This window comes from Microtus oregoni, unplaced genomic scaffold, assembly GCF_018167655.1.
Source record: "Microtus oregoni isolate MIOR12 unplaced genomic scaffold, Mior012 000044F_ref0000062, whole genome shotgun sequence".
Classification (NCBI taxonomy): Eukaryota; Metazoa; Chordata; class Mammalia; order Rodentia; family Cricetidae; genus Microtus; species Microtus oregoni.
In genome coordinates this window covers 2,012,763-2,037,601 of record NW_024543218.1, presented here as the reverse complement: position 1 = coordinate 2,037,601, position 24,839 = coordinate 2,012,763, and the positions used below count along the sequence as shown (strand labels likewise).

Below are 24,839 nucleotides of genomic sequence, written 5' to 3'. Positions count from 1 at the left end.
TGTGATTTGGAAGGATCATGAGCCAGACTGTGGTTATGTTGGTTCATGTGGTTCGTGCTGACAGTGGCCCTTGTTCTCTGAGCCTCCTTGTGTGTAGATTTAGTGGGGAAGGGGAGACTCTGCAGCCCTGGAATGGAAAGATATGATGCTGGTTGTATCTATGTCCAGAGTATACACATGGGCACTGCTTTTGTTGTGCAGTGGGAAGAGAGATTAGAAAAGTGAAGTTCTAATTTCTAGACTATTGAATATCTGAATATTGCTTTCCAATTTCAGGTTTCTGTTCTAAAGATTACAAATTGTTTAGGAACTGGTAGAGCAATACTTGAGTAGAATTCTGTTAATGTGATTCTGCCACTTGCCACAATGGTGTGATCCAGTGAAGCTTACCAGGGGACAAAAGGAGTTTCTTTTTTTTTTTTTTTTTGGTTTTTCGAGACAGGGTTTCTCTGTGGTTTTGGAGCCTGTCCTGGAACTAGCTCTTCTAGACCAGGCTGGTCTCGAACTCACAGAGATCCGCCTGCCTCTGCCTCCCGAGTGCTGGGATTAAAGGCGTGCGCCACCACCGCCCGGCTAAGGAGTTTCTTGTGTGCAGAGATTTCTCAGGTGTGCGTTGTGTTAGCCAGGTAGATAGGGCACAATCTACCAATTCCGTCATAATTCATGTAGCAGGAAGCAGATTTTAAATCATTTTTTAGGTTGTTTTGTGATTGGACATTAGTGGGACTGTGTTTACCTTCAACCAGAAGATAGCACAAGGATCTGGAGAGCTGTAACAAGAGATCCTCTCTATTTGCAAAGAGAGCATCTATATCATGTGGCTGCATCTCAGAAGACAGATCTGTGGTCAGAAACAACAATTTAAGGGTCACTTTGAGATATCTTTGTGAAAGTTGAACAGTTTATGTTTATTTAATTTCTGTACACATATAACCAAAGATCGCTGGGTAGCATTGGCCAAGATCACACTTTTCCTTGCCTAAGTTTACTTTGATCTTTTGATTTAAAATTGACTACATATTTCTGCTTTTGTTCACGGTTCTTTCTCTTTAACACTTTATTCTTTCACAAACATTGTACACATTCTTGATTGATGGATCTTTGTGAAAAATGCAGAAACCATATCATGTGAATCTGTATATGATTTTTTTGTAATCTACAACTGAAATCTAATTTATTATTCACTTTCTTGAAAATGATGGACCTTCACCAATTTTATTCAGAAAATTTCTTACTTCATCAGTTCCTTAAGTTTGAGGTTTGGGGGATGTTTCCGTGCGGAATTTTTTTTTTTCATCTTAGATGCCAGCATCTTTCCATTTCCTGGCATATGTTCCAGTTGTTGCTATCTTCATATTTGAGTCTTTGCTACTTAAATGTTGATGTGATTAACACATAATCCCAATGAGCATTCTGAGTGTTTCCACTGTGAATGTTACTTTGTAATTAGCTTTCCTCTTATAAATTGTTGGAATAACCTTGTTTTCAAAATTCTTTGCGATTTAGAAAGCAGTCTGAATAAAGCAAGTTACTTCACATGTACAGTGATTCTTTAAAAATCTGTTCTCTTAAAATTTCATTTAAAAAGCTTATATTTCCTCACTCTGATACAGACTTAGAGGCAATCACCAATTGTACGAAATGAAATGGTGTGTAAGTGATCCTAACAAACATCATTTTCTTTATCATAAGAAAATGAGGTCCTTTTAGTCATGAAAATTATTTCCACAAAGCAAAAATATCAGAAGGCGTCAAGTGAATCTTTTGAATTTTGGTGGAATAGCCCTTCTTACAAAACCCTTTTTTTATTATTGTTAAAGAAGAGAACTGGAGTGTACAGGATGAATGATGGCCAGTGATTTTCTGAAGTTCGATTTTGACTAGAATCTTATAGTTCTTTTTAAAGGACCATAATGTATATTCATAGGTCTGTCTTTGAGTCTTGTTTTGGCACTGGTGACATTTTTGTTGATTTTATGAACCATAATCTATTTATATCATTAAAATTTCAAAAATAATGAACCTTCATCAATTTGCATTCAGAATATTTCCTCTGCTATCATGTTTTTGTTTTGAATAGTTTCTTTGGATTGAAAGTTTTAGTTTTCTCTTCTTGATCTTAGATCCTTATCTCTTTCCATTTTCTGGCAATCTGTGTTTTCCATTTGTTGTTACCTTCATGGGTACATGCTGCTTAAGTGATTGACAGGAATAATACATTATATTTTTTGTTCTTTAAAACATTCTCATACAATATTGTCTCTGTGTGATAATTAGCCTCAGCTGTCAACAAGACAAAGCCTAGGGTCATCTGAGGAATTATCAATTGAGTGTGTGCTTAGATCAGAATGTCTGATTTCTGTCTGAAAGTGATTATATTGATTGATGATTGATGTTTGAAGAAGACTCTTCCACTGAGTTGGCAATGTCTCTAAGCAAGTGGGCCTGGGCTGAATAAGGGGGCTAGCTGAGCACAAAACAGTGACAAAGCACAAGAGAAAACCAAGAAACAATGGTTCCAAATGTTTTGCCTCCAGTGATTAACTTGAGTTCCTATCCTAAGCTCCCACAATGGTGGATTCTGACTTAGGGGTAACAACTCAACCTGTCCATTACCAGAGTTGCTTTAGGTTAGATAATTTAATCACAGGAACAAAGAAGCAAGTTGAAATAAAAATGGTACCAGAAAAATGGTTTTGTTGCTGCAATGGACTTGGGAATATTGACTGTGGAAGAATTTTAAAGCTAACAGGACTTTAGATGGCAAAAGTCATAGAAAACTCTACACAGCTTAACTGACTGTCGTTGTAGGACCTGAAAGATGGGAGTGTTGGCAGGCAGTAGAGGTCAAGGTTATAGGATTTTAGTGGGCAAAGACTCTGCAGGGAACAAAGGAGTTGGATTGGCCCATCTACCCTGAGAGATATGTGTCTTGGTTATGTCACATTAAAGTCCATGGCTCCTGGGGCACAGTGTGCTTTTTTAAGTTGCTGACATAGGGATGCACTCTCTGGAGCAGTGAGTCATTCAGACTAATCTGTGTTTCTCTAAGTAATCCCTTAGTGGTCAAGGAAGTATGGAAGTTCAACAGTACACTTGATCTGAGACCACAATCCTTTATTCCCTGTATAGCTTGCAGTTCATGATATCCTGGCAACTACACTGTATTGATTCTGGAAATTGCCATTATTTTCTGTTTCTCATAAAGATATAATAATTATGATTGCTCTCATAACCTCATCTTGTTCTGGTCCCTCCATCCCAAGCTTGACTTTATTCCTTGTGGCCCTATTGATTTATTTTGGCCTGGTAAGTAAGTAAAGGAACTTAGAAGACTTCATAAAAAGTTTGCTGAACATCAGTTGTGTGACACTTTGGCCCCCAGTCTTTCTTAATCTTTCCATGTCCCAAGAAAGTGACAAAGGCAGAATTAAAAATTAATGGACTGATATCTTAGACAAAATATTATTTCTGCTGTATGGTTATTACTGCTGACTCCTTCAAATCTACAGTGAAAAAGAAACACATAAAAATAATGAAAAAAATCTAGGTTTTTGATGAGGAAAAAAAGCACTAGGTTGTTTTAGATGGCTGTCCAGTAGTGAAAGCAAGAGGGATTTTCAAGGATTTTACACAGCTAAGGAGAAGGCCCTTGCTTTACATTTTAATCTTAACAAGGTGCCCTAATGTGTAAGGCTCTATCCAGCTAAGCTCTTAATTTATGGACAGATTATGCAAAGTAATTCCTTGTATCAAAAGCAGCATCATACAGAAACTGCAGTAAATTTTGTTCAAGCATAGTTGGATACCCCATATGGTCTGTCCAACAGAATTCAGCTGGGAGTTCTCTGGGAAGGGATGCTGAGGCTGAGGAAATGTTAGATTAAGAGAAATGAAGACATAAACATAAAACAGACTGAGCCGACTGAAAGTCAATATGAAAGAGCCCCAAGTTATTTCTCAGCCAGTATAAATACTGGATATTTTATGAGTTATTCTATTTTATTTTATATGTGTTGGTGTGTAGGGATCAGATCTTGTGAAACTGGATTTACAGATATTTAGGAGCTGTCACGTGGGTACTGGGAATTGAACCCAGGTCCTCTCAAAGAGCAGTCAATACTGTTAACTGCTGAGCCATCTCTCTAGCCCAAATTTATTCTTTTTTTATTTTTCTAGTTTAATAACTTTATTAGAAAGTGTAATTGATTACACGTAGGCATAAATGCAATTAAATTGTTTAGTTTTTTTAAAATTTATTTATTTATTAAGGATTTCTGCCTCCTCCCCGCAACTGCTTCCCATTTCCCTCCCCCTCCCCCGATCAAGTCCCCCCTCCCTCATCTGCTCGAAGAGCAATCACGGTTCCCTGACCTGTGGGAAGCCCATCTCTATCCAGGTCTCGTAAGGTCAGTATCCAACCTGCCTAGGCTCCCCCAAAGCCAGTACGTGCAGTAGGATCAAAAACCCATTGCCATTGTTCTTGAGTTCTCAGTAGACCTCATTGTCCACTATGTTCAGCAAGTCCGGTTTTATCCCATGCTTTTTCAGACCTAGGCCAGCTGGCCTTGGTGAGTTCCCGATAGAACATCCCCATTGTCCCAGTGTGTGGGTGCACCCCTTGTGGTCCTGAGTTCCTTGCTCATGCTCTGTCTCCTTCTGCTCCTGATTTGGACCTTGAGATTTCTGTCCGGTGCTCCCATGTGGGTCTCTGTCTCTGTCTCCTTTCATCGCCTGATGAAGGTTAATATTCATGAGGATGCCTATGTGTTTGTCTTTGGATTCACCTTCTTATTTAGCTTCTCTAGGAACATGAATTATAAGCCCAATGTCCTTTATTTATGGCTAGAAACCAAATATGAGTGAGTACATCCCATGTTCCTCTTTTTGGGTCTGGCTTACCTCACTCAGGATAGTGTTTTCTATTTCCATCCATTTGTATGCAAAATTCAAGAAGTCCTTGTTTTTACTGCTGAGTAATACTCTAATATGTATATATTCCATACTTTCTTCATCCATTCTTCCGTTGAAGGGCATCTAGGTTGTTTCCAGGTTCTGGCTATTACAAACAATGCTGCCATGAACATAGTTGAGCATATACTTTTGTTGTATGATAGGGCCTCTTTTGGGTATATTCCCAAGAGTGGCATTGCTGGGTCCAGGGGTAGGTTGATCCTGAATTTCCTGAGAAACCGAAACACTGCTTTCCAGAGTGGTTGCACAGTTTGCATTCCCACCAGCAATGGGTGAGTGTACCCTTTCTCCACAACCTCTCCAGCAAAGGCTATCATTGGTGTTTTTTATTTTAGCCATTCTGACAGGTGTAAGATGGTATCTTAAAGTTGTCTTGATTTGCATTTCCCTGATCGCTAAGGAAGTTGAGCATGACCTTAAGTGTCTTTTGGCCATTTGAACTTCTTCTGTTGAGAATTCTCTGTTCAGCTCAATTCCCCATTTTATAATTGGGTTGATTAGCCTTTTACGGTCCAGTTTCTTGATTTCTTTATATATTTTGGAGATCAGACCTTTGTCAGTTGCGGGGTTGGTGAAAATCTTCTCCCAGTAAGTGGGTTGCCTTTTTGTCTTAGTGACAGTGTCCTTTGCTTTACAGAAGCTTCTCAGTCTCAGGAGGTCCCATTTATTCAATGATGCCCTTAGAGTCTGTGCTGCTGTGGTTATACATAGGAAGCGATCTCCTGTGCCCATGTGCTGTAGAGTACTTCCCACTTTCTCTTCTATCAGGTTCAGTGTGTTCGGACTGATATTGAGGTCTTTAATCCATTTGGACTTGAATTTTGTACATGGTAATAGATATGGATCTATTTTCATTCTTCTACAGATTGACATACAGTTTTGCCAGCACAATTTGTTGAAGATGCTCTCTTTTTTCCATTGTATACTTTTAGCACCTTTATCAAAAATCAGGTGTTCATAGGTTTGTGGGTTAAAGTCAGGGTCTTCTATTCGATTCCATTGGTCGACTTCTCTGTTTTTATGCCAATACCAAGCTGTTTTCAATACTGTGGCTCTGTAATAGAGTTTGAAGTCAGGGATGGTAATGCCTCCAGACAATCCTTTATTGTATAAGATTGTTGTGGCTATCCTGGGTTTTTTGTTTTTCCATATAAAGTTGATTATTGTCTTCTCCAGATCTGTGAAGAATTTTGGTGGGATTTTGATGGGGATTGCATTGAATCTATAGATTGCTTTTGGTAGAATTGCCATTTTTACTATGTTGATCCTCCCAATCCAAGAGCAAGGGAGGTCCTTCCATTTTCTGAAGTCTTCTTCAATTTCTTTCTTCAAAGACTTATAGTTCTTGTCAAATAGATCTTTCACTTCCTTGGTCAGAGTTACCCCAAGATACTTTATGCTATTTGTGGCTACCGTGAATGGTGATGCTTCTCTGATTTCCCTCTCTGCGTCCTTATCCTTAGTGTATAGGAAGGCAACTGATTTTTTGGAGTTGATCTTGTATCCTGCCACATTACTAAAGGTGTTTATCAGCTGTAGGAGTTCTTTGGTAGAATTTTTGGGGTCGCTTATGTATACTATCATATCATCTGCAAATAACGAAAGCTTAACTTCTTCCTTTCCAATACGAATCCCCTTGATCTCCTTATGTTGTCTTATTGCTATTGCTAGAACTTCAAGCACTATATTGAAGAGGTATGGAGAGAGTGGACATCCTTGTCGTGTTCCTGATTTTAGTGGGATGGCTTTGAGTTTTTCTCCGTTTAACTTAATGTTAGCTGTCAGCTTGCTGTAAATAGTTTTTATTATATTTCGGTAGGACCCTTGTATCCCTATTCTCTCCAAGACCTTTATCATAAAGGGGTGTTGAATTTTGTCGAATGCTTTTTCAGCATCTAATGAAATGATCATATGGTTTTTTTTCCCTTCAGTTTATTTATATGGTGGATTACATTGATAGTTTGCATATGTTGAATCAGCCCTGCATCTCTGGGATGAAGCCTACTTGATCATAATGGATAATTTTTCTTATGTGTTCTTGGATTCGGTTTGCCAGTATTTTATTGAGAGTTTTTGCGTCGATGTTCATGAGTGAGATAGATCTGTAATTCTCTTTCTTTGTTGGGTCTTTGTGTGGTTTTGGTATCAGGGTAACTGTAGCTTCATAAAAGGAATTTGGCAATGACTCTTCTGTTTCTATATTGTGAAATACATTAAGGAGTATAGGTATTAGCTCTTCTTGGAAGTTCTGGTAGAATTCTGCATTGAAACCATCTGGTCCTGGGCTTTTTTTCAAAGGGAGATTTTTGATAACCGCTTCTAATTCTTCGTGAGTAAACCGGTCTATTTATCATTCACCTGGTCTTGGTTTAGCTTTCGTACTTATTTTAAAAAATGTCCATTTCTTTTGTATTTTCCAGTTTTGTGGCATACAGGCTTTTGTAGTAAGATCTAATGATTCTCTGAATTTCCTCTGTGTCTGTGGTTATGTCCCCCTTTTCATTTCTGATCTTATATGCGTGTTCTCTCTCTGTCGTTTAATTAGTTTGGATAGGGGTTTGTCAATCTTGTTGATTTTCTCCAAGAACCAGCTTTTTGTTTCATTGATTCTTTGGACTGTTTTCTGTGTTTCTATTTTATTGATTTCAGCCCTCAGTTTTATTATTTCGAGTCTTCTACTTCTCCTGGGTGCGTCTGCTTCTTTTTTTTCTAGAGCTTTCAGGTGTGTTGTTAAGTTCCCAATGTATGCACTCTCCATTTTCTTTAAGTGGGCACTTAGTGCTATGAACTTTCCTCTTAGCACTGCTTTCATTTTGTCCCATAGGTTTGAGTATGTTTCCTTTATTTTCATTAAATTCAAGGAAGAATTTAATTTCTTTCTTGATTTCTTCCTTGACCCAGGTGTGGTTCAGTAGTTGACTGTTCAGTTTCCATGAGTTTGTCGGTGTTTTGGGGGTAGCGTGGTTGTTGCCTTCTAACTATAATCCGTGGTGATCTGATAAGACACAGGTGGACACTGATTTTTTTTGTATCTGTGGAGGTTTCATTTGTTTCCGAGTATGTGGTCAATTTTTGAGAAGGTTCCATGAGCTGCAGAGAAGAAGGTATATTCTTTCCTATTTGGGTGGAATGTTCTATAGATGTCTGTTAAGTCCATTTGCTTCATTACCTCCAATAATTCTCTTAATTCTCTATTAGGTTTCTGTCTGATTGACCTGTCCCTTGGAGAGAGAGGTGTGTTGAAGTCTCCTACTACTAGTGTGTGTGGTTTGATGTTTGCCTTGAGTTCTAGTAATATTTCTTTTACATAAGTAGGTGCTTTATATTGGGGGCATAGATATTCAGGATTGAGACGTCATCCTGATGAATTGTTCCTGTTATGAGTATAAAGTGACCTTCTCGGTCTCTTCTGATTGATTTTAGTTTGAAGTCAGTTTTGTTAGAAATTAGTATGGCCACACCTGCTCTTTTCTTAGGACCATTTGCTTGAAACACCTTTACCCAACCTTTTACTCTGAATAGGTGCCTGTCTTTGTGGTTGAGATGTGTTTCTTGCAAACAGCAGAATGTTGGATCCTGTTTTCATATCCAATCTTTTAGCCTGTGCCTTTTTATAGGTGAATTGAGCCCATTAATATTAAGTGATATTAATGACCAGTGGTTGTTTACTCTGGTTATTCTTATTGCTTTTGGTAGTAGAGATTGTGTGTCTCCCTTCTTTGAGATGTGCTGGTGAAGGGTCACTAGATGCCTGAGTTATTGTAGGCAGTGTTGGCAGTGTTGGATTCCTTGGGTTGCGATTTTCCTTCTATTACTTTCTGTAGGGCTGGATTTGTGGCTACGTATTGTTTAAATTTGTTCTTATCCTGGAATGTCTTGTTTTCTCCATTGATAATGAATGATAGCTTGGCTGGGTATAGTAGTTTGGGTTTGCATCCATGGTCTCTTAGCTTCTGCAGTACATCTATCCAGGACCTTCTGGCTTTCATGGTTTCCATAGAGAAGTCAGGTGTAAGTCTGATAGGTTTACCTTTATAAGTTACTTGCCCTTTTTCCTTTGCAGCTCTTAATATTCTTTCTTTAACCTGTATATTTTGTGTTTTGATTATTATTGGCAAGGAGATGTTTTTCTTTTTTTGGTTTTTTCAAGACAGGGTTTCTCTGTAGCTTTGGAGCCTGTCCTGGAACTAGCTCTTGTAGACCAGGCTGGTCTCGAACTCGCAGAGATCCGCCTGCCTCTGCCTCCCAAGTGCTGGGATTAAAGGCGTGCGCCACCACCGCCCGGCAAGGAGATGTTTTTCTTTGATCCAGTCTGTTTGGTGTTCTGTATGCTTCTTGAATATTTAAGTGAATATCTTTCTTTAAGTTGGGAAAGTTTTCTTCCATAATTTTGTTGAAAATATTTTCTGGGCCTTTGAGCTGTGACTCTTCTCCTTCTTCTATTCCTATTATTCTTACATTTTTTTTTATTGTGTCCCATATTTCCTGAATGTTTTTTGTTGAGAATTTGTTGTCTTTGCTGTTTTCTTTGATCTGTTTGTTTATTTTCTCTATGGTGTCCTCAGCATCTGAGATTCTTTCTTCTAGCTCTTGTATTCTATTGATTATGCTTGTTTCTGTAGCCTCTGCTTGTTGACCTAGATTTTCCATATCCAGCTGGTCCTCAGTTTGTATTTTCTTCCTTGCCTTCATTTCAGTTTTCAATTCTTTTTTTTTCTTTTTTTTTTTTAATAATTTTTTTATTAAGAAAAGAAGAAAAAAAACATAAACAAAAAACAAGTTTCCACCTCCTCCCAGCCTCCCATTTCCCTCCCCCTCCTCCCACCCTTCTCCCCCTCCTCCCACCCTTCTACCCCTCCCCCCACTCCTCTCCCCCTCCCTCTCCAGTCCACAGAGCAGTCCAGGTTCCCTGCCCTGTGGTAAGTCCTAGGTCCTCCCCCCTCCGTCCATATCTAGGATGGTGAACATCCAAACTGGCTAGGCTTCCACAAAGCCAGCACATTAAGTAGGATCAAAACCCCGTGCCATTGTCCTTGGCGTCTCATCAGCCCTCATTGTTCGCCATGTTCAGAGAGTCCGGTTTTATCCCATGCTTTTTCGGTCACAGTCCAGCTGGCCTTGGTGAGCTCCCAGTAGATCAGCTCCACTGCCTCAGTGGGTGGGTGCACGCCTCGTGGTCCCGACTTCTTTGCTCATGTTCTCCCTCCTTCTGCTCCTCATTGGGACCTTGGGAGCTCAGTCCAGTGCTCCAGTGTGGGTCTCTGTCTCTGTCTCCATCCATCACCAGATGAAGGTTCTATGATGATATGCAAGATATTCGTCAGTATTGCTCTCGGATAGGGTCATTTCAGGTTCCCAATCCTCAGCTACCCAAGGAACTAACTGGGAACCTCATGTTGGGCACTTGGGAGCCCCTCTAGGGTCAAATCTCTTGCTCACCCTAAAGTGGTTCCCTTAACTAAGAATTGTGGTTCCGTGCTCCCCTATCCACCTTTCCTTTATCCCAATTCTCCTGATTCCCCAAGTCCCCCCTCCTTCCCTTCTACCTTTTCTCTCCACATCTCCCCTTACCCCCATCCCACCCCACCCCCAAGATCCTAATTTTCTCCCCGGCAATTGGGTCTACTTCCCTTAGCCAAGAGGATAACTATATGTTTTTCCTTGGGTTCACCTTCTTACTTAGCTTCTTTAGGTTCACCTATTGTAGACTCCGTGGCCCTAATTTATGGCTAGAAACCAATTATGAGCGAGTACATCCCATGTTCATCTTTTTGGGTCTGGGACACCTCACTCAGGATAGTGTTTTCTATTTCCATCCATTTGCCTGCAAAATTCGAGAAGTCATTGTTTTTTACCGCAGCGTAGTACTCTAGCGTGTATATATTCCATACTTTCTTCATCCATTCTTCCATTGAAGGGCATCTAGGTTGTTTCCAGGTTCTGGCTATTACAAATAATACTGCTATGAACATAGTTGAACAAATGCTTTTGTCATATGATAGAGCATCTCTTGGGTATATTCCCAGGAGTGGTATTGCTGGGTCCAGGGGTAAGTTGATCCCGAATTTCCTGAGAAACCGAAACACTGACTTCCACAGTGGTTGCACAAGATGGCATTCCCACCAGCAATGGATGAGGGTACCCGTTCCTCCACAGCCTCTCCAGCAAAGGTTATCCTTGGTGTTTTGGAATTTTGATGGGACCTTGACGGGGATTGCATTGAATCAATAAATTACCTTTGGAAGAATTGCCATTTTTGCTATGTTGATCCTCCCAATCTAAGAGCAAGGGAGATCCTTCCATTTTCTGGTATCCTCTTCAATTTCTTTCTTCAATGCCTTAAAGTTCTTGGCAAAGAGATCTTTCACTTCCTTGGTTCGAGTTACCCCAAGATATTTTATGCTGTTTGTGGCTATCTTGAAAGGTGATGCTTCTCTGATTTCCCTCTCTGCTTTTTTATCCTTTGTGTATAGGAGGGCGGCTGATTTTTTGGAGTTGATCTTGTATCCTGCCACATTACTAAAGGTGTTTATCAGCTGTAGGAGTTCTTTGGTGGAGTTTTTGGGGTCGCTTAAGTACACTATCATATCATCTGTAAATAATGAAAGTTTAACTTCTTCATTTCCAATTCGAATCCCCTTGATCCCATTATGATGTCTTATTGCTATTGCTAAAACTGCAAGCTCTATATTTATGAGGTATGGAGAGAGTGGACATCTTTGTCCTGTTCCTGATTTTGTCGGGATGGCTTTGAGTTTCTCTCTGTTTAATTTGATGTTAGCTGTTGGCTTGCTGTAAATAGCTTTTATTATATTTAGGTTTGACCTTTATATCCCTAATCTCTCAAAGACTTTTATTATAAAGGGATGTTGAATTTTGTCAAATGCTTTTTCAGCATCTAATGAAATGATCATATGGTTTTTTCTTTCAGTTTATTTATATGATGGATTACATGCCGGGCGGGGGTGGCACATGCCTTTAATCCCAGCACTCGGGAGGCAGAGGCAAGCGGATCTCTATGAGTTCGAGGCCAGCCTGGTCTACAAGAGCTAGTTCCAGGAAAGGAACCAAAAGCTACGGAGAAACCCTGTCTCACAAAATCAAAAAAAAAAATTGATAGATTTCCATATGTTGAACTAGCCCTGCATCTCTGGGAAGAAGCCTACTTGATCATAATGGATAATTTTTCTAATGTATTCTTGGATTTGGTTTGCCAGTATTTTATTGAGGATTTTTGCGTTGATGTTCATGAGTGAGATTGGCTGTAATTCTCTTTCTTGGTTGAGTCCTTGTGTGGTTTTGGTATCAGAGTAACTGTAGCTTCATAAAAGGAATTTGGCAATGACTCTTCTGATTGATGTAAGTTTGAAGTTAACTTTGTTAGAAATTAGTATGGCCACACCTGCTTGTTTCTTAGGTCCATTTGCTTGATAAGCCTTTTCCCAGCCCTTTACTCTGAGTAGGTGCCTGTCTTTGTGGTTGAGGTGTGTTTCTTGTAAACAACAGAATGTTGGATCCTGTTTTCGTATCTAATCTCTTCTCCTGTGCCTTTTTATAGGTGAGTTGAGTCCATTGACATTAAGTGATATTAATGACTAGTGGTTGTTAACTCCAGTCACTTTTTTAGTAGTAGGGTTTGTGTGTTTTCCTTCTTTGAGTTTTGGTGGTGAAGGGTCTCTAGATGTCTGAGTTATTGTGGTCATTGTTGGACTCCTTGGTTAGTGATTTTCCTTCTATTACTTTCTGTAAGGCTGGATTTGTGGATAAATATTGTTTAAATTTGTTTTTATCCTGGAAAATTTGTTTTCTCCATTTATAGTGAACGGAAGCTTGGCTGGATATAGTAGTCTGGTCTTGCATCCATGGTCTCTCAGTTTTTGCAGTACATCTATCCAGGACCTTCTGCCTTTCATGGTTTCCATGGAGAAGACAGGTGTAAGTCTGATAGGTTTACCTTTATAAGTAACTTGGCCTTTTTCCTTAGCAGCCCTTAATATTCTTTCTTTATTCTGTTTGCTTTGTGTTTTGATTATTATATGGTGAGGGGATTTTTTTTTTGATCCAGCCTATTCAGTGTTCTGTTTGCTTCCTGAACCTTCATAGGTATATCTTTCCTTAGGTTGGGAAAGTTTTCTTCTATAATTTTATTAAAAATATTTTCTGGGCCTTTGAGCTGTGACTCTTCTCCTTCTTCTACTCCTATTATTCTTAGGTTTGATCTTTTTATTGTGTCCCAGATTTCCTGAATGTTTTGTGATGCGAGTTTGTTGGACTTGCTGTTTTCTTTGATCAGAGCATTTATTTTCCCTATGATATCTTCAGAAGCTATGATTCTTTCTTTTATCCCTTGTATTCTGTTGGCTATGTTTGTTTCTGTAGTCTCTGTTTGTTTACTTAAATTTTCCATGTCCATCCAGCCCTGTGTGTGTTTTCTTCCTTCCCTCCATTTCAGTTTTCATGTCTTGAACTGTTTCCATTATCTGTTTGATTGTTTTTCCTTGGTTTCCTAGGGTATCATTCACTGATTTATTCAATTCTTCAAACTTTCTGTTATGCTTCTCATCCATTCCTATAAGGGCATTTTTTACATGCTGTTTAAGGGTGTCAATCACTTTCATAAAGTCAATTTTTTCTACTTTTTCTTGATTAAGGTGTTCATGTCCTCCTGTTTTGAGGTCACTGGGTTCTGGTGGTTTCATGTTGTTTTTCAGATTGTTGGGTGAATTCTTGCATTGGCACCTGCCCATCTCTTCCTCCAAATGCTCCCCTATGGAATTTCTTTTACAGGACCAGGTCTCCTTGCCCACTGATGTACCTTCCCAGTGATGGCACTCTCCAGTGATGGCTCTTCTGGTGTCTAGATCAGATCTCCATGCTGGTTGGGTAGCTCGTAAACAAAGCGCCTACCTTTCTTGTTGCAGGCAGGCTCTTGAGACAAAGGAACTCCTGTCTGCCTGGTTGCCCTCACGATTTGGACCCAGAGCCCAAACAGGCTGAGCTGGGTGATGTAATGTGCCTGAAGAGGGGAGGGAGGCAGAAGGGGGGTTCTGGATGCAAGCTGGGTGGGATAGAAAGAGAGAGGCAGTATCTGGGGAGTATAGCCCCTGCAGGAAGTCCAGGAAGTATAGGGGGATGAGGAATGTCTGAGTTCCATGTCTAGGGCTGCTGCTGCAGGTGAAACTCATTCACCCTGGTGATGGCTCTCCTGGTGCCCAGATCAGATCTCAGTGCTAGATGGGTAGCTCGTAAACAAAGCGCCTCTTCCTTTGCTTTTTTAAAAAATTCATTCACTTCTTTCTTAAGGACATAAAACATCTACATAGTTGATCTAACTTAATTGTACTTTGACTGGGTTTGAATATTCAGGGTGTGCTGTAGTAGGAGAGTTGGAATATGGTAGTGACATATTGTTCTGTCTGTTGTTGATCATGTTATTGTGCTCTTGTCAGGTGTCTGGGTCTGAGGTGACTGCAGGTCTAGGTGCCAGTATCTCTGTTTGTCTTTGTTGGATGCACGTTTATTCCTTGGTTTCTATCTGCTCTTTGGTATTCTGGTCTGTGTTGGCTATGATAGAAGTAGCTTTTTCCCCCATTTTGGGGTCTGGAAGTCTTTCAGTAGGTGTGACATTAGTACTGCCTAAGAATTCAGAGTCATTGAATTGTAGGTGCTTGAACTTCTTCCTGCTTGTTATGCTTACTTTACATTTTTAAAATTAATATAACAACTTGATGTATCGGCATGACTATGGACCACATGAGTACCTGGTCCTCAACATGATCAAAGAAAGGATCACAGAATTTGTGAACTTGGAATAATGGATAGTTATGATTCCCAAATAAGTACTGGCAATTCTGCCACATCTATTCAAGACCATCAAAAGCTAGGTACTACTCAGTCATCCCTCTCCCAGCTTGTGTTTATTACTTATGCCCAAGTTTTATATTGCTAATGTTTTCATCTGTCCATTTGTAACTGTTTAAACATAAAGCTCTGTTTGTAAAATGTTATTGGCATTACAATTTAAATTAGGGCACTTCGGATGTTTGGAAGATAAATAGAGAAGTGGAGTGAATGTATATTTCTTTGTAGGAACTCCAGTAAAAACCTCTGAGTTCCTCTATTTTTCTTGCTTGATTCACTGATATTTGCAAAGTAGACAGTGTCTTTTTGTTTGTTTGTTTTTTGTTTATTGTTTACTTGATTTTTGAGTCAGGGTTTCTCTGTAGCTTGGGAGCCTGTCCTGGAACTATCTCTCAAAGTACAGGCTGTCCTCAAACTCACAGAGACCAACCTGCCTCTGCCTCCTGATTGGTAGGATTAAAGGCATGCACCACCACTTCCTGGAAGACAGGGTTTTACTATGTACTTTCACCTTCCTGGACCTTATTGCATAGACTTGTCTGGCATTTAACTCAGGGAAAAATATACCCGCCTCTGCTTTTGAAGTTCTGAGCTTAAAGGCATGAGTCAATACAACCAGGTTGTCCAACTTATTTTTCTATTTGTAGTTAGTTAATCTTCATAAAATTTTCTCATGTGTACTATATACTGTTGATATGTTTTCTTGTTTCTCTTTGCTAATAGATATTTCACATGTAAGGTGATATCTCATTCAAAGAGTAAAGAAATGACAGAGATGACTCTCCTATACACTTTCCTTCTAAAGTGAGTGTCTATGTCTTAGAATATGACTAGGGAATACCAGAATTTTATGACTATACTATCAAAGAAGTATACATTTACAATGGTGTCACTATCATGTCACTATCATGTATGGCATATTTTAGAAGGCAGTGACCTATGATGATGTGCATATCAACTTCACTTGGGAAGAGTGGAATTTGCTGGATCCTTCCCAGAAGAATCTCTACAAAGATGTGATGCTGGAGACCTACAGGAACCTCACTACTATAGGTAAAAATTAATTTCCTTCTTGTTTCAAAATAAAGGGACAGCTTTTTCTTGGTTAATGATGTTCTTCAATAATTTGATTTAAACCGGGCAGTGGTGGCACACGCCTTTTATCCCAGCACTCGGGAGGCAGAGGCAGGCAGATCTCTGAGTTCGAGGCCAGCCTGGTCTACAAGAGCTAGTTCCAGGACAGGCACCAAAAGCTACAGAGAAAACCTGTCTCGAAAAAAACAAAAAAAAATGAGAAAAAAATAATTTGATTTAGAAAGGAGAATAAGAATGAGGTAAATAAATCAAAATGGTTCTAAGGTTTAGTTAAAATAGTTACTTAAATGATGCATAGTATTCAATATTATAACATACATTTTCTGGTACTGCATTTTAGGATACATTTGGGAAGAACATAATAGTAAAGAACATTGTCAACATTCTAGAAGACATGAAAGGTAATTTTCTTATGCATGCTGAAAATAATGATCCTCTAATAAAATGATAATGTGTCCTAGAAGATTTAAATAAAAGCAACAGTGTGAATAAGCACAGCTTTAAGTGCATTTATGATTATTAACTTCTGAAAAATCCATATAGAATTTCATGTAGTTGAATTACATTTTCAAGGCATTTTTTTTTATTAAGAAGTCATGAGAAACGGCTAAACAGATATCAGCATTTGAAGCATACAACCATGAGAGCTATTCTGTAGATCTACCAATCCATTTATTTCTTACTACTCATAATACAAAATGTGTATACATTGGAGTGATGATAAGTATATCTGCAAGACTTTCTAATAAATCGAGAGCACATAGTAAATCTTGTATTACACATATACTTCTTATTACTATATTAAGATTGGTGACAGAAGCAGTTAGAGTTAAGTGGCAGTTGTTGTGAAGAAACTTCTACTGCACATCTATGAGGAACAGAATGTCACACCGTGATAATTCAGTGTGGAAATTTTTTGTTTGTGATTCTTCCTTTACCTTGTATACCACAAATTACTCTCAATACAAGCCTATGTGCATGGGAATATGGAAAATCACAGCATATCTCTCTCTAAAAACAATTAGAAGATAAGCATTAGTCCCCATGTTAAGTACCCTTTCTCAAATTGATTGAACTATATAAAAAATTGGTTTTCTCACATAACTGTTAATACATAAAAAAGTCACAGTGCAGAGAAGCCACATGAGTTCTAGAATTGTGCAAATACTTCTTATTGTCCTAGTTTACTTAGCAAATGTAGTATGATTTACAGTATAGGACAGTTTAAGAATGCAATAAAGTTGTTCTGAGGTTATTCAGTTGTCTTCAAATATGTGAAATATGTCAAATTGAAAAATGTTTCTGTAAAGGTGAAAATTTAAACCACATAATAAAGGAATTTACCATGACAAGTGTCTTAAAAAATGCAAAAGAACCCTTAATTACAGAAGAAAGCATGAGTTTAAACAAAGTTATAAAACCTTAATATCTGAATTCTGTTTACTATTAGACTAAATTATAAAAATAATACATACAGATATGTAGGTTCATGAGTGTATTGAATGTGGTAAAACTTTTATGTGTTCCAATTATACTTGCAGGATTAAAAGAAATAATTCTGGAAAGAAATATTCAGTACATCCTCAATGTGATAAAGCCTTGGCATATGATAGTCAGCTTCAGAGGAATGAAAGAAAACATTATAGTGAGAAATCCTATGCATCTAATCAGTGTTGTAAAGCCTTTGCTCATCACAGTTCTTTTCAAATGAACACAAGAACACATACTGAAAAAAAACCCTGTGAATGTAATCACTGTGGTAAGGCCTTTGCATATCAGAGTGATCTTCAAAGGCATAAAAGAACACATACTGGAGAGAAACCCTATGAATGTAATCAGTGTGGTAAGGCCTTTGCTCAACACAGTCATCTTCAAATACATGAAAGAACACATACTGGAGAGAAATCCTATGCATGTAATCAGTGTGGTAAAGCTTTTGCACAACACGGTCATCTTCAATCGCATAAAAGAACACATACTGGAGAGAAACCCTATGAATGTATTCAGTGTGGTAAGGTCTTTCCTCAACACAGTCATCTTCAAATACATGAAAGAACACATACTGGAGAGAAACCCTATGAATGTATTCAGTGTGGTAAGGCCTTTGCACAACACAGTACTCTTCAAACCCATAAAAGAACACATACTGGAGAGAAACCTTATGAATGTAATCAGTGTAGTAAGGCCTTTGCTCAACAAAATACTCTTCATAACCATGAAAGAACACATACTGGAGAGAAACCCTATGAATGTAATCAGTGTGGTAAAGCCTTTGCACGACACGATCATCTTCAATCGCATAAAAGAACACACACTGGAGAGAAACCCTATGAATGTAATCAGTGTGGTAAGGCATTTGGACGGCCCCATACTCTTCAATTGCATAAAAGAATACATACTGGCGAGAAACCCTATAAATGTAATCAGTGTGGTAAGACATTTGCTCAACACAGAGCTCTTCAAATACATGAAAGAACACATACTGGAGAGAAACCCTATGCATGTAGTCAGTGTGGTAAGGCCTTTGCTCAACACAGTGCTCTTCACAAGCATAAAAGAACACATACTGGAGAGAAATCCTATGAATGTAATCAGTGTGGTACGGCCTTTGGACAGCTTCATTCTCTTCAATTGCATAAAAAAGCACATACTACCTAGAAACCCTATGAATGTAGTCAGTGTGGTAAGGCCTTTGCTCAACACAGTCATCTTAAAGTGCATAAAAGAACACATACTGGAGAGAAACCTTATGAATGTAATCAGTGTAGTAAGGCCTTTGCTCAACAAAATACTCTTCAATACCATAAAAGAACACATACTAGTGAGAAACCCTATGAATGTAATCAGTGTGGTAAGGCATTTGGACAGCCCCGTACTCTTCAATTGCATAAAAGAATACATACTGGAGAGAAACCCTATGAAAGTAATCAGTGTGGTAAGGCCTTTGCTCAACACAGTCATCTTCAAACACATGAAAGAACTCATACTGGAGAGAAACCCTATGATTGTAATCAGTTTGGTAAAGCCTTTGCACAACACAATCATCTTCAATCGCATAAGCAAACACACACTGGAGAGAACCCCTATGAATGTAATCAGTGTGGTAAGGCATTTGGACAGGCCCATACTCTTCAATTGCATAAGAGAATACATACTGGAGAGAAACCCTAGGAATGTAATCACTGTGGTAAGACCTTTGCTCAACACAATGCTCTTCAAATACATGAAAGAACACATACTGGAGAGAAACCCTATGAATGTAATCAGTGTGATAAGGTCTTTGCTCAAAACAATGCTCTTCAAAGGCATCAAAGAACACACATGGGTGCAAAAAGGTATGCATGAAATGAGTTTGGAAAAGTCTTTTCATGTCTTATTCATCTTCAAATGCAGAAAAGGACACAGATTGGAAAGAAACTTGTGAATGGATTTGTTTCGCAAATCTGTTGTCACAATAATCTCCAAATACATGAATCAAACTATCCTGGAGAGAAACTGTAAACTTAAGGATTATAGTCTTCAAAAACATGAGAATAATCATAATGTAGTGAAAAAAATAAACTTAGTGTGGTAAATGTTTTGTACTTGTTACAGGAGTAAAACTTTTTGTGTGTCATCAATCTGATAAAGTTTTTGGGTACCTGAAGAAGACAGTGAGGGTTTCTTATTGCAAATTAATTTTAAGCCATCACATTTACAGTCTATTATCCAACAGTATTTATTCTGTAAAAAATGATAGTGTCAACAATCTGTTCAAGCATTATGATACCAGCTTTTATTTTATTTGCACCAGGAAACTCATGGACAAAACCTAATTTGTGATTTTATGGAGTCTTTTGGGAAGGAGATAGAGCCAAGATAAGAATCGCAACCTGGTACTGAAATGAGATACAAAGGAAAACCCTTTGCTCCTAATTCCAGAACTAGTGAAAGATACAACATCACCCTGAAAACACAGTCAAACATCAAATCTGGATACTGAAAGAAATCTGCTTTGGCTCTCAAACCAAAGCAAAAAAAAAATGCAATCTACCCTTGTCTCTCTGAGCTCAAAACCAACCAACTCCAGAGCACAAAAAATCCAGCCCATCTCTGAGCTTGTTCAAGCCCAGGCATTTAAATCTCACCAGTTCTCACCTTCTAAATCTCCTTAGAGCTGCTCTGCCTCCAAGAAGCCCTATATGAGTCATATGCTCATTCAGTTGGCAGCTGCCTCTTTCCAGACTTGCAGAGGAACTCACACTCTGGATTCTTCCCTCCTAAATAAATCTCTTGACTGAGATTTATATGAACACCTTCTTTCACTGGAATGGATCAGGAAATCTCTAGTGGAGTTGAACTGAGATACAGTTGACATAACTGTTTGGAAACTCACTTAGCCTAGAAGAGCACAGAAGCAATGGACACCTCTTATGGGAGACTCCCTTAGGAGAGTGGAGCAGATCAGCAACAGACATTTCTGCTGGGAAGCTTTCATGGAAGAATGGAGCAGAGCCCAGCTGTAATGACTTTCTCTCAGAGAGAAAGAGAATTGCTATGTCTAGTGGGGGCAAACTTCTTTTCACAGCTGTTGGTGTTGCCTAACTTTCAGTAGTCAGCGTATCCTTCCTTCCAGAATTTTAAGACTTGCAAAATGAATTTGAACAATAATGTAACCCTTTTAGATTTTATACTCTCTTCAACTGCATGGAATATGTAATTCAGGTGTAAATATTTATGGATGTGTACTGCCTCCTTTTTGGTTGTGATATAATGTCTTTCAACATATAAAAGCATATAATTCAGGCCATGGTTCTAGAGGATAATAGGATCACCATGAAAGAGCCATGACAAAAAGTGTCAGACATGGCACTAAAGCTGGAACTTAAGAACTCAAAGCCGTAATCTTCCACATGAAGCAGAGTGTTGGAACTGGAACTGGCGTATGAATGTAAATTCTCATAGCCTACTCTCAGTGACATATTTCCTTCAGCAGTGCAGCATGTCCTAAATCTTCCCAAATGATACCACCAACTTAGAAGGATTTATTTCTCTTACTTCAAGTTTTAATTTGATTTCTCTTTACATGAACCAATACTTCATGAAGAAAAACTCTGTAAGTAAGCTGTAATATGACTGGACTCATCTTTTACATTAATAAATGCTTACAGGAGAAAAATTTCCACGTGTGAAATTTTTTTTAAAAAATTTGCTTTTATTGTAATGACGTGCATGTGTATGTGTGTGTGTGAGAGATAGAATGTTAATGTGCATTCTGTATTCTGAAAACGTTAACACCTTGCATCTTCTTGTAGCAGAAATTACAGGTAGCTCTTAAAAATTTGACCTGAGTCCTTGGAATGAAGATTTCTTAGTCACCTAGACATGACTCTAGTCCTATAAATATTTTAATGTCTATTTATATTACATTGAATTTTGGAAGTAGGAACAAACTCATAAGCAGAAAACAATTTTTATTGACTTTAGCCATCAACGTTGTCTTCAGCTTGAAGAAAAATTATTTTTCATCATAACTTTGAAAGAAGTAAATTACGTAACATGTTCTCTCAAGATTAATGGTGGAAATCATTGCATTTTGGTTTCTATTTTGAAACATTTGAGGTAGGTACTAAAGTGTTCTATATTGTGACAACTTTATTTACTAAAATTTATTTTTTATACTTTATATTCCTTCTATGGCTTTTGTTCAGCTTCTATTGTGCCTTTCCCTAGTAATAGGTATTTTTATGATGTAATGTATAAGATGACATCCCCATCATTGAAGTGACCCATTGGTTATTAAAATATTAAAACATGTCTGATCATAATTTTCAAGTAAGGAATTTTGAAGGAAGTGAAAGGGTGGTCAGTTGTTGTTTCTGGTTTTGACTTTCATCTTTTCACAAAATTCCTTGAGGTCTTTTTCCTTATAATTCATGCTGGCTTGGATGTCAGTAATGATTCAGAGATACATTTGAAGTCATGATGCTTATGTGTCTGCCACCTGAGTACAAGTTCAAGGGTAGATGATGAACTCCCAATGTGTTCTGTTTTCTCAACACAATTTAACAATGTTAATGTTAAAATGACTGAAAAATGTGATTATAAGAAACATTAAATACCTCATGTGTGTATTCGAAAAATATTTTCATTTATATTATATTGATATAATAAAGCAAAATAATCAGCAATCAGTTGTGTATCTCATACCATAGCTTGATGTTCTGCTGGGATCAATATTGGGTTTCTTGCCTAGTATTCAACAGTTTCTTCCCACAGAACTATATCAGTGATGATCAAATTTGATTTGAAGAAATAGTACATCAGTTAATTATTGTCTTTCAGATTGTAAATGTAAATTCATTCAAGGGTATAAGGACCCAGGATATCTTGAATAATAAATCTTTGCATATGAACTTATTTATACTACCATACATTTCTAATTTGTTCATTATGAAGGCTAAATATATATTTATAACATTTTCTTAAAAAATAAATTATATGGCAGAGAATTGTCTCATTTAGTAAACTTCATTCCTGCTAATTCTGAGAACCTGAGTTCTATCTCTGGGTTACCGATAAGACTTCTACAGTTGTTTCCCATATTTTCACTTGGGTGCTTCCATGTGCACACTTCTATATGAGCTCATTTGTGAACAATTTTTCAATACAAAGAAGTGCCATTGAGGTCACTTGCAGCCAAATTGTTCCTTAGGTATCATCACTAGAACTCACAAAGTGGAAGTAGATCATAGACCCCTGTTAGTTTTCCTGTCAGTGCTACATACACATCATGGCACAGGTGTATTACAGGTGTATTCACACAGTCACACTTCAAACATTTTAAAATGGATGGAATTAACAATGCAATGAAAATAACCCATTATTGAGAACATATGAAATTATTTGACTGTTCATATTATAGAATTTCAAGAAATATTGCTTGTCATGAAAACAATGGTGCTCCCTCTAAATCTTATTTTATTTCTTTCTCTGATTCAATGATAAGTGCTTTCAAAACACTTATTTCAGCTGGACTTAGAGGTGTATGGCTATAATCATAGCACACAGGAGTATGTGTGGGGCCCATCTCAGTAAGTTTGAGGTCAACTTGTTCCCCATCATGAACTCTTGAAATTCCTGGCTATGTGGACTTTTCCTAATCAAATCTGGCTTGACTCAGGTTTATTTTAACCAAGTTTTTTATCTTTATTCACATAAAGAGATCTGTTTTAACAATGAAGATAAGAAGCAATATAGAAATTCCATTCACATTCAGTCTATTAGATCCTTTGACAACCATCTAGAGGTGATGTTATCTTTCAAGAGACAAGAGACAGAAGGAAACTGGGACACCTTCTCCTTCAGCATTATGACATATGGGAACTGGAGAGTGGTCTCAGGAGTACTGGTCTCAGGAGTACTTGGTACCCAAGTGTGATTCCTAGCCCACACTTCAGATTGGTCAGAACTCCATGTAATTGTAGGTTCTGAATATGTGGTACATTATTCTGGTTTCTTATGGCACAAGATATGCAAATGCTGAACAGAAAGGTCTGTATGTGATTCTTTATTTATAATAGGTTTTCTTTGTGTGCCTGTTATCTTCAAAAAGAATGAAGTTTACTTTAGACGTAGACATGGAGACAGTGTCTAATCACCTCTGACTGGAAGTACACACACTTGTGGGTGCTGGGTATCAATGTTGGTCCCCGTGGATAAGTCACCAGTGTTCTAACTGCTGAGTCTCATGAACATGTCAGTACCAGTGTGGTATGAATGGTTGATCTAAGTTCTTTACCACAGCCTTGATGACCCAGAAGAAATAAAAGAGTGGTAGCATGGCTTTATTTTTTTTCTGTTTGACATTTTTTATTTTATTTTTCATTTTTTTTAATTTTTCCATTCCAAAATTTCCACCTACCCCCTCCCCGTACTTCCTGACCTATCTTCCTCCCTCCCTGTCCAGTCCCAGGATACCCCGTCATGTTGGAAGTCCAAGGCCCTCCCCCATCCATCCAGTCCCAAGGACGCAAGCATCCAAATAGACCAGAATCCCAAAAAGCCAGTTCATCCAGCAAACACAAGTCCCAGTGACATTATCAATGTCTTCTCCGCCAGCCCTCACCATCAGTCATGCCCAGAGATTCCAGCCTGACCACAGCCTCGTTCAGTCCCAGTCCAGATGGAATTGGTGAGCTCCCATTAGATCAGGGATATTGTCTCTGTGAGTGGACCAACCCCTCTCTGCCCTGACCTTCTTGCTCATCCTCTGCTTCCCTCAGCCCCTCAACTGGACCCTGGGAGCTCACTCCAGTGCTCCAATGTGGGTCCCTGTCTCCATCCCCAGATGAAGGAACCATGGAAACATGCGAGATACCTGTCAGTGTGACCATGGGACAAGGCAGGGGAGGATGTGGAGAAAGGGGAGCACTTGTCCATTGTTGGTGGGAGTGAAGGCATGTGCAGCCACTTTGGCAGTTTCTCAGGGGATTGGGGGTCAGTCTGCCTCAATACCACTCTTGGGAATGTACCCAGGAGATGCCCAGTCATATTACAGAGGCATTTGTTCAACAATGATCATAGTGGCATTGTTTGTGATAACCAAAACCTGAAAACAACCTAGATTCCCTTTAATGGAAGGAAGGATAAAGAAGGTGTGGAACATATACACATTAGTGTAGTACTTACTCAGTGGTAAAAAAAAATGACATCTTGAATTTTGCATGCAAATGGATGGAAATAGAAAACATTATCCTGAGTGAAATAACCTAGACCCAAAAAGATGAATATGGTATGTACTCACTTATTAGGAGATTCTTGCCATAAACAAAGGACATTAAGCCTATAGTTTGCAAGCCTAGAGAAGCCTAATAACAAGGTGAACCCAAAGAAAACCATAGATAGATCCTCTTGGAAATTGGAATGAA

General features: G+C 38.4%; 1 pseudogene; it reads left to right on the top strand.

Annotated features, from left to right (window-relative positions):
• The window catches only part of LOC121434658, a 62,353-nt pseudogene that overhangs the window by 25,008 nt on the left and 12,506 nt on the right, over window positions 1-24,839 (top strand).